General features: G+C 37.5%; 1 protein-coding gene across 1 annotated transcript in view; it reads left to right on the forward strand.

The window, feature by feature from the left end:
- The first annotated feature begins 762 nt into the window (after positions 1-762).
- Positions 763-18,200, forward strand: part of SLC39A10 (solute carrier family 39 member 10) — a 124,439-nt gene continuing 107,001 nt past the window's right edge. The window contains exon 1 of the mRNA XM_030486337.1: positions 763-830. The gene's annotated coding sequence lies outside the window, so the exon portion shown is untranslated. The remainder of the gene's footprint in view (positions 831-18,200) is intronic.

Below are 18,200 nucleotides of genomic sequence, written 5' to 3' on the forward strand. Positions count from 1 at the left end.
TGAAAGTACAGCTCAGAACTCTTTTTTTGCCAAGATAGTTTTGTATTCTCTTGGTTTGGCAGGTGACAGGAGAGCACGGGGAATTATTCCTCTCCTTGGGCTTTACCGCTTAGTTAACCGCCTGCAGCAGCACTGTTGTGTTTTCCATAACAAAGGGAAACTGCATATTTTTGATCTGGCTTTTATTAACACTGTGAAAGAAACAAGAGTTGAGGTTCCCATGAGGAAGCGCTGCATGCGCAAATGCTGTGAACTGCAGTCAGAACAAAACCGTTCTCCTTGGTGGAAGAACAGCTGCTCATAGAAACTTCAGATTCAAGTTTGTGGATTACAAAGAAATCCCAGTTCATATTTACTGAATGTCACGGTAACTATATTTAAATGAAAGCTTGTTCAATCCATCTATCCCATAAGCTTCTACGTCCAATAAAGGAGGAAGGACTGACTTATGATAAAGAATAAGGAAGACATTCCTTTATTACAGGAACACTTAAAAATGTGAACTAATTACTAGGCTGAAAATTCCAAAGGCACTGGCTAAAAACACATGGGAATCTAATATGTACTGTAACCGGATACACCCATCCAACCATGCTGCCGTGCACATCAGTCTTTCTCCTTCATTCGGCTGCATGTATGGGAGAGAACAACTCCAGCCTGTGTTTCGGTGGTAGTTCTCCAGGTGAGGGGGAAATGCTGTGGGAAGTGCTCTGAGTTTGTGGATAATAATCCTGTAAGGTGGCAAATTGTGGTTTCCAGAATCAAAGAAAAGTTTTGAAAGTTTGCTGCTACAAACTTTAATGAGACCCTGACCGAAGCCAGAACCACAGGTACGTTTGGATGCACTCATTCTTTGGGCTGAGCATACATGCTGTCACACTGAAAATCTCTGTCTTCCCTTTCCTGTGTGCACTTGGGATGGAGGGGGAGTGGGGGCCCAAAGTCACATACTGCTGCCTTCCAAAAATAAGAAAGTGACCTATTTAGAAAATTGTGATCACAGGGGGTAAGTGGGGGAGGACTGTTTTTCTGGTTTTAGTTTAAAAATGAGGCATTGGTCAAATCTCAAATTCTAAAAGCACACTCCTAAACCACTGTGCTAAACGGAAGATAAATGCGAAAATAGGACAAGTGTATTCTCTGTAAAAGACTGCCATTTTGATGAGATGCAGCTAATTGCTTTTAACCCTCTGGCAAAGTGAAGAAAATAGCTGCCTCCAAAATTTATGACGTTTCTTCCTTTTCCATGAAGGTATCCAACAGAATTGTAACCTGCAGGCAGTGTTAACATGCAAGCTGTGTTATCTGCACAGCAGGATGCAGTGTTGCTGATAAAGTGAAACTTTCCTAACACTGATCTGATTTGTAAAGAGATAAAAAAAGGGGTCAAGTCATGAACAAATACTTGGGTGTATCAGAGCTGGAGTAATGGAAAAGGGAGTTTGGATTGAGTGTTCTAGCTGTACAGACAGCATTTCTTTTTCTTCATTAAGAAGGAAAGTGTAGAAATTAGTAATTACATTAATATGCTTTATATTGTTCCTAAAAGGTCCTGCAGAATTAAACGTCTCTGAAGAGTTAAGTGTTCTTCTATTAGACAAATTTAACAGGAGAGTAGTGGAAGTCTTTCAGTTTTGGCGTTTTTTTTCCTTAACAACACATTAAACTTCAGGTATTAAAGCACATCTGTGTGAAAGGCCATGCCTGCTTTAGGCATTTCAGGTGTGTTTTAGTAATGGACTGACTTTTCCCCAAATCATTTCAGGACTTAAGTCCCTTTTCCTCAGGAAAATATATTACTATTTATACAAGCTGCAGAAATTCTGCTGTCACTACAAAAAATGTTTGGTCTGTACAAGCTTGGATGCATGTAATCTGAGGCTCCACAAAGCCTCTCATATCTTTGCACAGTTAATCACCATGCAGAGTTTGTTAGAAGGCCCTTGGGCTTCTTCTGGATGCTGTTTTTAATACCCAACTAAATGGGATCAGAACAGTACCAAAAAAAGACCAAAAAAAAAAAAAAAAAATCAAAATCATTACAAATATATTTAGCTGTGTTACATGCGTACTTGCTTCATGAATACACTGTTATCCCACATCTCCAGTGTTATTTTCTCCCCAGAGCTGTGCTCTTTTGAGATGGCTACTCTGAAATGCTACTTGAAATATATCAGGTTTATTGATGTCTGGCTGATGCCTTCCCATGCAAAGAAATACACCTTGAATAGGATTTGATCTGCTCTAGTATGAAGAAAAGCAGACAGAGCTTAGGTGATTCATGATTTATTCTCTTTCTGAATTTGACTGTACTAGTAAACCAGCTGTAAATGTATATATATATGTAAACTGTAACCTAGATGTTCTCTGCAAATTTTTAATCTCTTCTCTAAGGACATAGTTCTGTGTATCCTAAATTACATCCTAAAGCATGTAAATCAGCCTGTCAGCGAGGAACAAAGCAACTGTCCCAAATTTCAACACTGAGTTTGATATAGTAGATACAAGTCCACAAAAAGTCGAAAAGAATTTACAAAAAGTCAATGAGAAATGAAGGTAAATATTTCACTGAGAAAGGGTACAAGATGGACAGAAACCACAGGGAAACTCTGGTTCAACATTTTGTCTCAGGGGAGACAAGAAACAAATAACTAATGATTTTAAGGAGAGCTCACAGCCGAAGTACTAACTGGGGGGAAACCTTCCTTTATTTCTGAATCTACCCTCCCACAAGAAGCCAGGTATTTAAAGACAGACACATTTACCAGTTGTCTCCATATGAAAAATATAATAGGGCAAAAAAGAGTGGAATACTAAAAGCCAGACTAAGTAAACCTGCAGTGATTTTATAGCAAAGGATTCCAGTGTAGCCTCCAAAATATCAAAGTTGCAGAAGAATCATAAAAAGAAATTTAGAAGCTGTTCAGTGTAAATGCTTCTGACAGCATTCTTATTCACACAGCTGCACTATTTAAAAACAATTCTGTAAGAAACTGGGGTGTTTTTTACATGATTGGAATATTCATAGATGAGTGACTAGTACAACTAAATCTCTTCTAAATGAGATCCTTACAGATTTACAATGGATGTCTCTCTCAATGGAAGTTGCCATGGTTACAGCACAATTCTGCATGGAGCACACTTTCATCACAAATTGTTACACATTTATATACAAATAGTTGGAACACATATTTCCAGCTTCTTTTGAAGTGAGAGCTACAAGGATAGTCTTCAGCGAAAATTCCATGTTTGAGCCTCAGCACAGTGATGGTCCAGCTGTGCTCAGAGACATCGGATAGTTCAAGTTGGGGTGGAATAGGACCTCCTGCTCAGTCAGCTATCAGATAAGCCTAGGTTAGTTGGGGCTTTATCCAGTTGGATTTTGAAAGCTTTCAAGGTTGGAGACAGCACAACTTCCCTGGGCAACAGTCTTGTGTGCAAGAGGTGGTAGCGCTGCTTTGAAAACTCTTACTCTTTGCTTCCTGTGGCTGGGGTAAAAAGCACTTTTGTACAATCTGTCTTAGGAGAAAGACATTAGTGACTTACAGTCAGTCAGCTTTGCACTCCAAGCCTGCAACAAGACTCTCCACATTCTGTTGTCTTGCTCACAGTATGGAGTACAAACAGCAGAACTCTTGCTCCAGCCTCCTTTCCTGTAGTGATGCTCAAAGGTAATTTCAGAAGCCTCCTTGTGTAAAGACAAATGCTCTCTGGGCAGCCAGTTGTCCTGCTGAGGAGGTGTTATTAAAACATTTTTTTTTCTTTATTACTCTGCTGCATTTTATTGCTCTGGCTGCATCAGAGCATGCCATGCTTACTGAACAGAATAGTAACTGCTGTATAATCTCATGTCGCAAAATGCCCAGCATTCTTCATTCACCGTTTCACGATGTCCTTAACTCCTGTAGTGGACTTCTCTATTTGCATAGGCTCAGACATAGTTGTTTAGAATGTAATGTTTGATACAACTCTGATACAACTCTGAAAATGAGGGAGGAGACTTTCTTTTCACCATTTTGATAAATTCAGAACTAAACCAGCCTTTCAAATGACTTTGCCAGCAATCCTCATGTAACTAATTTGGCTCAAAGCTTCTTGGCATGGTTTAGGAGACAGGGTACAATCTTTTTTCTTCTTCTCCCCCTCTCCCTTATGAGTCCCTGATAAGTAACATAAATTAGAAGAACCTGCAGGAGGCCTAGACTCTTCTCTGAATCTGAAATAAATTTTTGAACATATGATTCTTAATGTTTTAATTGCAAGTACAGATTCAGAGGCAAGAAGGAAAACTAAGTTTCTAAACATATTGACTTGTAACAGAAATCAGGCCCCAAGTGCTGTCTGTGCCTATTCCCAAATCTTCCTGTTGAAATTTTTGCCTATTTATGTCTATATACTTGGATATTTAATGCAAAGTTGTCTCAGTAGCGCTGTGAGGAACCCTGATCTAAGTAATATGCTTGGAATCTGACTTGTCTCTGTTGAAAACTAAGTTTGCCTTTTGTTCCTCTTTGGGGTTTGGAGTTTTAAAATAATTATTGAAACAATTCTACAAATAAAAGCTGCTTATCACTTACTGCAAGTCCAGCAAACGCCTTCATGTGAAACATGTTTTATATGTGTGTGTCTACACAGCACGCACAGATCTTCCCTCGTATTCATCAAAAAAGAGACATTGACTTTGTTGTTTGATATGCAGGATTTTCAAAATACTCTCTGGTAAGCAAATGACCATTTAAAAATAAAACTCTAAGCTTATTTAATGATCTCACTATTGAGCTTCTCATTCATTGGCACCGTTTCCACTACTTTAATAGTCTTTCAGAATCTTCCAGTAGGGAGGAGAGGATTTTAGTAGAGTTATTTTCTTTATCTTTCAGCAATTGAAAAATCTAATCACTACTAAAAATCTTCTGGGCTTTTATTAAGTTAGCTCTGATTTATGTAGTTTGCCATAAAGTTCATTAAAGACTTCATTAATTTTTCACCAATCTGTAAGAGTCTTATCACTGCTGTTTTTATTAGCTCAGATATAATTAACTAGGTTTGACTTCTTAAATTTGGGGGCAAGTCATTTACCTGCCCTATCACTACTTTTATAATAATTACATTTTGCTTTGTCGGATGTGAAATGGTTCTCTTCTTATCCATCAGTTCCAGTGATTAGGACACGCTATTTCAGACTAAGTGCTTGCACTGACATTTCGATCTCAGCAGTTTATGTTCTCATTAGGTGACTGAATCCTTCGGTCTTTCTGCTTCCCAGAAGAATCATGGGGTTTGATGCTTCCAACACTAAAAAAGACAAAGAAAATTCCCATTGACCAGTAGCTCAGCCATGAACCCTGAATGGATGATGTCAACCTGGAATTCACTTGTTGTTTTTCCAGTGCCTTCCCTAGAGCTTAGTGGTCCTTTCTTGGAGCAAGGAAATATGAAAAATCTGCAGAGGTATGTTGCATGCCAGACTACCAGTCAGGGCACTGATTGGAAGTGTTTTGTAGTATACGATTCTTCAACAATCTTCTGTACTCTGGTAAGACTTTTCCACTCCCTAATGCACTATTATCTGTGCTATACAATCATCTATTTGACTTGTAATCTCTACCAGTGATTTCCAAAGAGATTGTCATTCCAGCACTGTTGGGTATACGGACCCACTCATGGCCTGGCAGATCAGCTGAATCATTCCGTTATGGACCAATGACTACCAATTCTAATACACCATTTCTCAATGTATGATAAGCCATGTACTCTTATATAAATTTGTAGGAGGTAAATAATAAGTAGGTATTAAAGGGAATGTTGGGAGGTGAAGTGGGAGAGAAGAAAGTGACGGTTCTGTGGTTTACCTCAAACCAAAGGTTATTGACTTTTTTCATCCAATAATCTAAAAACAGCTACAAGAAATTAATAGTAAGTGTATTTTTAAAGGAAAATTAGGCCGGTACCCATTCTCTCTTTCTTTCAGAACTGGCACTTCATAGTCATTTCCTCTAATACTAATCAGTAATAATTAGAGAAGAAACATGATCTTGCAAGAAAAACCCTGTTTTATTCAGAATTACTGTTACAGTTTCAGATTTTCTTTCTTTGCCCCCTTCCATTTGTACTCATCCTTGATAAAGTAAAATAACTGTGTAAAAGCTATCAGTGTGATTTGTATGATAACTCTGAGCCTTCTCCCACTGCAGTATTAGGAGCCTTTTGTGCCAAAGGAATGTTTCAGTACAGAAAGCAGAGCAATGCACTTGGTAAGCACAGAGGCTGTTTGGAACATTCATGGGAACTCCATTACAGACACAGTGACCTGACAAATACGTATATTGTCTCTAATACCTTAAATTCAGTGGGTTTAATCCCTACCTTTGAGAAGATTTTGACAAACCATTCATTTGAAGGACTTCTGGGATGCACAGGTGATGCCAGTTCACATAATGATTTTAAAGCTGTGTTGCTTGTGTTTACTTTTTAATACAAAAGAGAAATGCATACAGAAAGGCTAAGGAGGACCCTTTGCACACATTTGATACTCTACTTTGAAGCAGGAGTATGTTCTGATATTTAACTGAGAGTTTATTCAGAGATATATTCTTTAAAGGTAAACTTTCTTTAGTAGCAAAAGAGTGAAAGCATCTCAGTTAACCATGCTCCTGACTTCTCCCTCTTGACAGATGGGAAACTATTAATATAGCTTATTTCTAATTCTCATGATTGTTACAAATAGTGCTTTCCTCCCATACAACATTTTTGATCTGAAGAGCTTGAACAACCTGTGTCAGCATGGGAAACAGAATCACCATCCTGCCTTTAGATCTTCTGATCATAGCCTCTGGAGATTATATTTTCTAAAATGCCAAAGCTTGAGTAGGTACTCATAATTTTCAGCACATGAAAATGAAATTAGACTTGATTAAATGTCTAAATTAAAATACCTTGTTCTATTTATGGTTCTTGATTAATCTTTTTAAAACTATTGTACTAGTCTTAAGGTTTTCTCTAAATTAGCAATATTTCCTCTTTAAATTGCTTCAGAGAGGCAAGCCCTGTGTCTGCACCAAGCAGCATTAACTCCAGTGGGAACGGGAGCTTGCTCACATAGAATTCACAGCTTTGAAGACAAAGATTTAACCTTCTGATAGCATACATATCAGATAAATTAACTTGCCTGCAAGGAAACTGCAGCACTAGGATTTCTTATTGTATACTTGAAACTTCAAATTCACAAAGATGAAAAGAAAACAAACAGAAAGAAAAGCTAAACAAATTACTTCCAAGAAGCACAGAAGAGGAGAGATAGAAGTGGGTATTTTGTCTGTTATTTCATGACTTTTTTCTAATTTGAAGGTAAAACAATAACATTATTGTTGTAAATTCTTAATGGAAAAAAAAGAAAGAAAATCTGTCAGTTTGCAATGAAAAATAAAAAATCTCAGCCTTGAAGTTGAAAGATAATTGAGTTCTTTTCACATAAATACAATTTTAGGAAGATTTATTTGCAATTCCCTTTGAGACTGATTGGAGTTTCAAGGGCTGAGCACCTCCAAAATCAGAATATAAAAGCTTTTTAATAGCCAGCATCTTTTAGGATAGGGAATGCTGAGAGCCTGAAAAGCTGGCGAGAGCTGCCTGTGCTGTGTGTCAGTGTTTGCAAAGACATTCTGTAAAGCTCAGAACAGACAGGAAGGCCACGGGGGAGGAAACATCCCTACTAATTCACCAGCGCTGTTCTTTGTTCTCTTTCTGATTTATCTGTGCAGCTCTGCATTGTTCTAGCCACTGAGCAGCTGTGGTTTATCTTTTTTGATGGCCACAACAGGACCTATCATTGTAGCAACTGACCAGAGGTGGATAAAGTTCTTTAACAGCAACTAGTCCTTTCTGATGCACTTGGCTGTGTGCCTGTGACTCCTGATGCTTCTTTTTAACAAATACCTCTCAAGCTCCAAGGCAGTTGCTACCCACTGTTCTCCTCCCAGCTTCTGTTGTCCCTGGGCTTACACTGTCTCATGCTACCCATAACTACCCCATCATTGCTATCTTAATCTGCTTCTTCCATCTGCTGCTTCTGTACTTCAAAAGCCCTCTTCCCACTCTACACCTTCAGAAAGATACTCCTTACTGCCACTGTTGTTGAAAATAGAGGCATGCACACTCCAAATCTGCACTTGTCAGCAAACACTAGCTTGGTTGTTATTCTTTTTATTTTCCTTTTCCTTAGTAGGTATTGTGCAGGTGGAGATTCGAGAGTGACCTGAAAAAGTTTGTGCTGGAGGCTTTTTCCATGTCCTGCATTAGTCTTTTATTGCAGCCTTACACTTGTTTTTCACACAGACAGTCCACCAAATTGCTTGCTGATTTCACTCAGGCACACCCACATACAGGCAAAAATCCTTTAGAGACTATAAAAAACTTACACTCTTTTGAAACAAGATATATAAAGTGTGGTCTTTAATGGGAGCAGCTGTGATGTTATTCGCTCTAGCTGTTGGCTCAACAGTAACAGGTTCTTTCTCCGATGAACACTTCTCTTCATCCTCATGAAATTTTTGCTTACCCTTCTTTGATAGCCTTATGAATATTTTAAACTGTCTTCTACCAGCAATACTCCTCTTATATATTATTTCCCCTAAGATCAGTTCTCAATTTATGTGCTACTCATTTGGCAAATGTCTTGCTCAGAATAGTCATGCACTCTATAATTCAAATAAGCATTTGAAGAGGCGTAAGCTTTGAACATGTGCACAAGTATCTTGTGAATCAAGATGCAGTAAAGTAAGAGACCAAAATCTGTCCTGTGCACATGTGTAGATTTTTCTCAGTATATTCTATATCGCCTGTGTTTTGAATGTGTTTTGTGGTGGGAGATAAGAGCAGAATAGCATGGGGCAAACTTCAGTGTGAATTTGTAACCCTTAGCTACTTCCTGATAAATATCAATGCATGATCGATGCACAGTAAATTATAATTTTAGACATTTATCCTGTGCTACTGCCCGTACATTTATTCCATTGTAGCAGAGATGTATGCTATTTTTACTCTTCTAATAGAATTCTGTCTCACTCAGCTTTACAGTCAGTTCTCACTGTCTATAAACAGTAGCAGTCTGTAATATGTCATATTAGACCATCTTTCATTGGAGGATCTTAGAAGTTAGTTACAGTATATAGCACCCAAGAGAGTCAGTTAAGAAATCTGTTCTCACAGGAATCTCTTCAACCATCACAGAGCTGCATCTTCTCAAAGACAGAGTTGCAAAACATACAAAACAAGTCTCAGCAGTATGCATAAAGATTTCCAACAATATGAAAGGAAACATTACATGGAATTGAAGCTGATGCTATCAATCTCATTTTTTTTTCCAAATGAATCCTAGAGAATTTTTATGCATTCCTTCAAAGCCAATAAATTGCCTCATGTTGTCATCAGAATTTTCTTTGGAAATGAAAAGCAGTGAAAAAATGGCGAAGCCACCACACAGTGCATTATACATTCATTGTCTGACCTACAAAAGCAGTGGGTTTATTACTGTTAGTCTCAAGCACTTCTGTTACTGTGTGCACTTTGTATATTTAAACCTATTGTTAGATGTGAAAGCACTCATTTCACTTAATTTATAGGGAGAAAAGAAGCTTACATGTTTTTGACAAATCTACCTAGAAACAGCAGCACTAATATATTTTTTAAATAGGGTGAAAGATAGAGGGGGGCCTTCGAACCAGTAGTAAAGGCATTTTTGTATTCAATGTAATTTAATGAAAACATCTGTCATTAGGTCTCAACTTGTCACCAATTCTGGACTTGTCATTAATTCTCTTGGGTTTTGATTAATCTGCTCCCTGTTGGTTTGGATTATACATATTCATTGCTTAGAATTCAGAAATAACTACTTAGCTTCAGAATTTTCAGTTATTAAAATTAACATTTGGTTAATGTTTTCTTATTCCTTATTTCAGGCCATAATATAGAACTATAGTTAAAGCATTAGAATTAGCATTTTGAAACAGCTGTATGTTGTGAATTTTTTGTTTAAAGGTGATTTTTAGTCTTTATGTAAGGTGGAGACAGGCAGAAGGCGGCTTTATTGCTCTGGTTCAGTGTCTAGAGAAGTAGTGTGCTCCCACTACCAGCTCAGTGCATTTCTTTCCACTGTGAGTGGCAGAGAGACATAATGCTTCAATGTATGTACAGTGTTTAAACAGCAGTCAGATAAGGGGTCTGATATAGAGGGTCTATTCTCCAACACTTGATCAGTCAGTAAAACCCTCAGACTTTGGTGATTTCAAGTTACTAATTTATGACAGGGATACTGAGGGAAAGCAGCTTGGTGAGATTAGAAGAAGAAGAAAAAACAGCCCTGCCACATTTTGGAGGACAAAAAGGATATGGAGCCCTGATCTTAGTAAGTTGTTTGGAAGGAACAACAAAACTTATTTATATAGACATGATAACAGATGAGTTGCCAACCGGCCTTATGGAAGTCTGATGAAAAGCTGGCAAAACACTTGGACTACAGAGTGGGAAGTAAGTGGCAGTACAGGATAAATGGAGAGCAAGTCTTTTTGTCTGTATATTCTGCCATCATTCGGGATCTGGATTGTGTTTCTTTTCCTGTCCTTATGCTGTCTCCTGGATATAAGGTTGAAAGGATTACTTGGATTTCCTGTAAGAATTCCAGATTCTATCTTCCTTCTACAGACTGCTTTTCACAGGGCATTTTTGACCTTAGAGATAATTAACTGAATCTGGGGCTTTGTCTTTTTTAATTCTAATTGAGGAGAAACAGAATATCAATATTTTTCAGATGATAACGTCTGCAAAATGCTGAGGTGGCTTTTTCAAATACTGTATATTTTATCAAGAATATCTTTCACTTCAGGGTAAAAATAAGATACAGTCATTTAAATGCATGGTGTGACACAGACATTTTAACATCTAGTGCATTATTTGTTGAAAAGAGTGTAAAAGAGTAACTGAGTTTTCTGGCGGTATTGCAGAAATAAAAAATATTAAACTATAGAAAAAGCTATATTTTCTACTTCTGATTCATTAATATTTTGACGCTTGGTGCTGTGCTCCCAGTTAAGTGGATCCTTAACTTTTCCTGAGTAAAGCAGTGATGAAATTCTGTGAATGGAACTCACGATTACGAGATTCTTTTTAAGCTAATGAACTGATGCGACTTCCAAATATTTTGGGGAGTATTTTGCATGTTGCATATAGACATATGTCTGAGTTTATTCAGGTCCTGTAGTCCTGAAATATTCATGTCATGCAGAAACTTGTCTGAATATAAATGTCATCAAAATCTGGTGCATTCAAATCACAGCTTCTCAACTGACTGTTATTTCTGTAAACATCAAAACTCAGATCTAAACACATCTAATCTTAGTTTAGATCCAGATCTAAATTTCATAGTGGAAACTGATCTGTCCTATTCTTAGTATATCCTATCGTTAGTGGATCAATCTCAAATCTGCAAAAGAATGGATGATTTTTAAGTAATCACATGTCTATAATAGTAGCCAGTGCTGCTGATTTTGAGAGCCTTTCTTTAAATTTCAATTTTAAAAATCCAGTTTTAAAATTTTATACTGTGATTAAATTGCTTCTCTGACTGAGGTGTGTTTGAATAATCAATCTGTTGTATTCAGTTCACAGAGTTATAATTCATAGCTTTCCAAGTAATTTTTCCTCAAAAATTATGCAAATCTCTGTACAGACGTGCAGTAAATCCAAATCAACTGGGATCCTGTTAGATTTATTTTTCAAATGTCTTCTCTTTGTTCTTCACAGCTGAAATGAGAAATATTTCTATTTTCTGGCTTTTGTTTCCTCTAGGAGGGAACTTACTTCCAACATGTGAACCTCGCTCTGATCTTTTAAATAGGAAGAGGTACAGTGCTCAGTTCAAGTTACCAAAACATGAATGAAAGGTCATTTTTAGAATTATTTTTACTGTAATATATAGTTATTATAGTTGCTACATGCACACATATATGGAAATAATAGCCAGTGAAACAGAGCAGAGGTGTTGATGCATTTGCATGTAACAAATCTTTACTGTTCTCTTCCCACAGCTATATTTCTTTGGGTTCTAATCTAGTGTTTTAAGCCCCTAAGCAGTCTCAAGCAGCCAACAATTAAAGCTCTGTAAAAATACTTCTATTTCCTGTAACTATGGAATTTCCCCTAATATTGCATATGTTAGCTTAGTGGGTGGCTTTCTCTTGGTGTGTTTTTAGAGCTACACCTCAAAAGAATGGTGATCAATTTTTAAGTAATGAAGCAACTTGTGGAAAAAGGTGGCAACAGAAATCTCATCTTCTGTCTGTTTCCCCATAATTGAAATCTAGAGCCCAGTTTCAGTTCAAGGCAGTGAGAACTGAAATGATGTAGTAGCTGTAAACTCATCTGCTTCACCTCCATTTCAAACCTGCCTTCACTGCCACTCGTCTGCCCTACTCCACTCCTGGTCCTTGATTAAATCATGTTTAGTGCTTCACCCAAGTTCTTCATAAGCTCTTATGTGCTCCTGCAGGACCTTGCAATCTGATTGCTTCTGCTCCACTCCAGATATTTCTCTGTTCCTTGTCTCCTGCCTTTTCATATGCCTGGACATTGCCCATTAACACCAAAGTAAATAACTTAGAGAATACATGGCAGTGCACCTTACTGATCATTGGCACTAGGGCAACTATACTAGACCCACTCACAGAAAATAGAGGCAAGTTGCCACCTTTTCTTTGATAAAGGTTAAATGAGCAGATATCCTGGAAAAAATCTTGGTCCAGTTCTGAATTTCACCATGACACAAAAGACTTGGCCGTATAGGAAATGCAGCTCAAGATAGGAAATACAGTTCCTTGATGTTCTGTTGATTTAATGAACTGCAGAATTCTGCCAGAAAGCTATGAAAAGGAATTAGAATTTTCTCTTATAAAGCAGGCTATGAAAAGAAGATACAGAAGATTATTCCAGCTATACAGCAGATCCTGGATTTGAATTAAACTGTGACAAGGGGTATTCTTAAACTCATGACAGTTATTTAACAACATTTGTGCTCTGCTTGGATAAATCATGGAAAGCAATGTTTTGTCACAAAGGTAGTCCATGATTAACATTGAATAACTGCTTTACCAAGCACCTCTTGCTACTCCTAAGATAACAGAAGTAGCTGCTTACTCTCCATTATACAATTATCAGGTTCTAATCCCTTTATAGATCATAATCTAGCTTTAGGCCTTTTCCCATCCATAGCTATGCCTCTAATTGAGTTTACTTAGGAAGTGAATTGTGCAGTTGTCAGTAGCATAACTGGCAGACTCATTTTTCTACTTTTCAAACAGCTAGCCATGCAAACAGCCATAATATCTGGCAGAGCCTTGCTCTTTGTCAGCTAAATATTTCTTCTTCATTGTCTGTCTAAAATACCTTCTATCTCAAGAATAATTTGCATGTTTCTATGGCTTCCTGAAAGGTAGGAGAGTCTGTAAAGATGCTGTGATTGTGATGTACAACAACACAAACCGATCTAGTTATTGTATTAGTCTGCAGGGGGTTTTTTAAAGGAACTTTGTTTACCTAAAGCAGTCTACCCAGAATCTAACAGGACTTGGAACTACTATTCTATCTCAGTTCAATTCAGAGAAATGGTGTAAGCAAATCAGAAGAAGACAGTACTCCTCCCTTTGAAGCCAGTGTTGAACGTGGAAATGGAAATAGAAAATACAGTTTTCTCATTGACTCAAGTGAAGTAATGCAGATCCAAAAGGCAGTTCCAAGAGGGGGTAGATACATACAATGTCAAGACAATATCTTAGAGGAACAATATAGAAAGAACTAGCAATACAGAAAGAACTAGAACATGGTTTAGACATGGCTATGAATCAAGAGAAGTGCTTGGCTAATTATGTGATTTATACAGAGGATGGTGATATGTTGACAGCAATGCTAATCGGTACCAGTCTTGCCACGCCCTCTGCTTACCTTGCAAAGAGGAGAATTAAGGTAAATGAACCTACAGTCCAACAGAGGCTAGCCGTGATTGCCATCTTTAGTTTGCCTCTAGATGGACAGAGATTTGCAGCCCACTGGAAGGGTGTCCAAAAAGTGGCCATCAAAAGAAATCAGGGGTGGGATATTAAAATATAAAAGGTGAAAGTCAGACATGACACATCATCTTTCAGATCTACATATCCCAATGCATCATCAATGGCACAGCCCAGAAGTGATGAAGATCCCACAGTGAAGAAAAGTTAGGTAATGATTCAGGAGACAGACTCAAGAGTGTGAGGCATGATGTGATACACAGAAAGAGGAGACAATCCTCTTTCCATTTCTCTGAACAAGACTGCACTCCCCCAGATGTATTTAACTGCCACTATGAAAGGCATTGTTCTTCAGGGTGGAAAGTTTTTTAATTTACCAGTATTATCATTTCAGATGGTACTACCAGGGTTAAATCCCTTATGTGCCTCAGATGGAAGTTTACAAATAAAGCCCAATGGATGCAGGCATACATTTCCTAGAAAATACAGGTGTAATAAAAAAAAAGCCTATCTCTGATGTTTTCAATCTCAAGTGCTTGCTGTTGCTGCCTCATACTCCAGTAAAGCTGAGGGAGGAGAATGAGAACTGCAGTAACTGGCTGTATATCACTGATGCTATGGCAATAATATTGTGTCTGAATGGGGGAGCAACTCAGATTTTAGTACCAGCACATTTGACACACAGCATTTTGTCCATTGAGACTAAATAAAGTGTTTGACCCTCATGCTCACAAAAAAGGAAGTCTTCCTCTGGGTGAAAGCTTGTTTATTGCAGTATGGGCCCAAGTTCTTCTCTGTTCAGCAAAAATCATGTTTCAGTCTGCATTAACTTCTAGCAAGTATTTATATTTTTTGCTCGTATTGCAAAAGTGTAAAAACAATGTGAATTTCGATACTTACTTCATTGCTTTCCTGAATGGTGCCACAATGCCATTAAATAAAGCTGTTTTCAGCAGGGCTTTAGCTACTCTGAGATTAGTTTTACTGTATTTCATACGCGAGTTAAAAAGCATTTCCACAGAGTTACGGTATAACACAAAATCTTCTGTTCATCTAATCTAATTATTTCAAGTATGACTGGCACTCCTAACAATTGCCATAGTAATAATAATAACCTTTGTTTATTGGGACACTCTTAGTGCCTAAAATGAGAAATCTCAGCTTCTGAAGAGTTTTCAAAACATTTTTTTTACTTACAAACTTTTAGAAACAACACAGCAAAAAGGGATATACTATAGTGTGTGTGTCCTTCTGAGTGCCAGTGGCAGTTTATCTGACTAGGCATGAATGGTAATTAACCACACCAATATTTTCCTTGTAATATCACCTGTTTCCCCTTTTTAATTCCAAGTGGATTTCCTGTGCAAGATAAATTTACAAATACAAAAATCGCAGAAATTACAAAGCATAATTGCTACAGACACTGAACTTTTCCAGATCTGTTTAATAATAATAATCATAATAGCAATAGATATGGTGCCCTTGTCATTGAAGAACATAATTTCGTAAATAAAGCTCAGTGTATGTAAAATGTTCCTTCATAGTCAGTACATGAAAGTACTCCTAATGAGTCAGAGAATAACTATTGCAGTTCATTTTACTTAATGATGCCTCAGCTCAGAATTAGCATACGTTTCTTTTTGACAACTAAATGGGATTACCTGAATATAACTACAATCAGAATTAGTCTCACCCAAAACATGCAAAAGTAAAAGTTTTTTACCTAGGGTATTACTTGTTTTTATTTCATGCCACTGAATTATGCAGGCGTCCGGGAGCACCCATCGAGCACATAAGTAGTTTTGAATATCAGTGGCTTGGAAGAATCAGAGAAATAGGACCTTCAGAGATATGGAAAACTTACATAAACCAATAGTTTGTACAAGATTTTTTGTGTTACAGAAGTCCAGCAAACTGCAAATCTAGATAGGAGTTTTATGTAATAATCAGCATTAAAAATTCCATTATCAGAGCTACTAGGGGTGGATCAGGCATGATGAGAATATGCTGTGTTTATTGTCTGTATTAATGTCATCTTTCCATTTTCTGATCATACTAAAACCTTTTTTTATTAGGAGATTAGGCAGATGTGACTTGGAAGATATTACACACATTCTGATACATACGACATTGTTGAAGGTGCTTTTTCCTCTTTAAGTTTAAAATGTATTTTTCCCCAGTAAATTCCCTATGGTATATGCATTTTTGTTTAAAACATATAGCTCCTTTTCTTCTCTGAGGCAAAACTGCTAGGATTTTTATTTTCATTTCCTTTTGGATAAAACTTTAATCTACATCTGCTGGAGACACAAGAAGCGAGCTCTAAAGTAGGATTGCTGGAGAAAAATTCTTCTGGAATGATTTTTTTCCAGAATAAAATTAAAGTTTGGGGATCTTATGTAAGAGAAGGGGCACCCTACTACAGCTCATCTTCCTCCTGTTGCTTCATACAAGCATATCAAAGTAATATTCCTTTAACTTTGTTTTCTGTGTATCTAGATGTTCAAGACACACCAAAAGTCAACATAATTTTTAACTCAATTTTCAGTGATAACAATTACAGCATCATTTTTATTTTGATGAGTCTAGTATCTAGCACTATTCGCCTGATGAACTTCAGGCTTTTGTCAGTTAGAGAAAAATAAAGAATAGCTCAAATCTTTCATCGTTGAGCAGAAAACGCTAGGAAAGCCTGCTGTTCCTCTCAGCCCTTCACAAAACAAGTATAGAGAGGTTCAGTTCTTTTCTTTCTCTAATTCACCTGTATGGAGATATTGCTGGAAATGACTGTAAAGAGCAGCAATGAAGGGACACACGTGAAGAGGATCACCTTAAAATACTGTTGGCAAACTGAAATTTATTAGAACTCCATTGAAGAATATGACTGAATTTAAACAGAGAAAGAGAGCTGGTGGTAGAAAATTAACATAAACACAGGTAAGTCACTATACAAGAGGTATGCAGCCTCTGTTCACATAAGAAACGTGCTGCGTGAGATCTTTTTTGCTGCATCTGAACATCCACAGTAGTGACTGCTAAAACGTCACCTTCTTTCTGCAGAGCAGCAGAAGATTGTCCTTTCTTACCAGACCCTAATTTGGCAACAACGATGCACACACATGACTTCTAGGCCTGATTACTGCAATTCATTATAGCTAGGAATGAAGTAATTTGCCTTGAGACAGCTCCAGTTATATCAACCCACTCATTCAGCAGCCAGAGCTGTCAGCTCCCTGCTATCAACTTTCCACCCTATTCTCTGTCCCAGCTCCCTGTAGAACACATAATCCAATTCCAGGGTCTGATCTTTCCCAATGGGCATGGGATGGCTAATCAGAAACCATCACTGAAGCTGGCACTGACTGGTGCTTGTTTTGGCACCAGTTGCTGAAGATTGGGTGCGCCTGGAGATTGAGCTGACCTCTCCCTTACAGATGGGCTCTCTCCACCTGTTTTCTAAGCCAGCTCCTGCGTTCTTTGCCTACTCAAACCACCCACTGAAATGAGGATGTTTTGCATGCACTCAAAATGAGCAGGATCCCAATCTCTTTCTTCTTCTGAAGAATATTTAGTTAATTAAGATGCTGAAATAGAACTGAGGCATTTACAGTTATTATCTAAATTATTGTTATATGTCAATGTTTTTATCTGAAAATAGTATCTTATGTTATTTGGCTTCATAAAAGACTCTGCAAGTGCTGCTTGCCAGTTATTATACAAACATAGATTCTGTAATAAGAGACTCATGAGACTGAACTCTCACAGGATGGACCAAAAGTCTCTCACAACAGCTAGTGGGAGATGTCTAAACAAAGAGCATTGAAATTGGGTAAGCACACGGGGACACTTTCCTTGATATTCCTTCCCAATTTCTTACAGTCTTTTCCTTAGGAAACTCCTGGAGGGATTGCCTATGTTTCTGTGTTTAATAGATTTTTGTGTGTTATATACAAAGTTATATATATTATGTAGAAAATGGTTATGAACAAATAGTCATTCTCCTTGCCAAAGACAAGAGTGACAAGAGTAGACATAAGTGTGAGACTACGTTAATGTTATGAAAACAAAAATTAAAGGGTCATCTGGTCCACAGCAAGCCAAACAGAGATCAAAACTTCAATTTGTTTTCTTCATTCTGCAGTCTATATC

Source organism: Strigops habroptila, chromosome 5 (assembly GCF_004027225.2).
Source record: "Strigops habroptila isolate Jane chromosome 5, bStrHab1.2.pri, whole genome shotgun sequence".
Lineage (NCBI taxonomy): Eukaryota > Metazoa > Chordata > Aves > Psittaciformes > Psittacidae > Strigops > Strigops habroptila.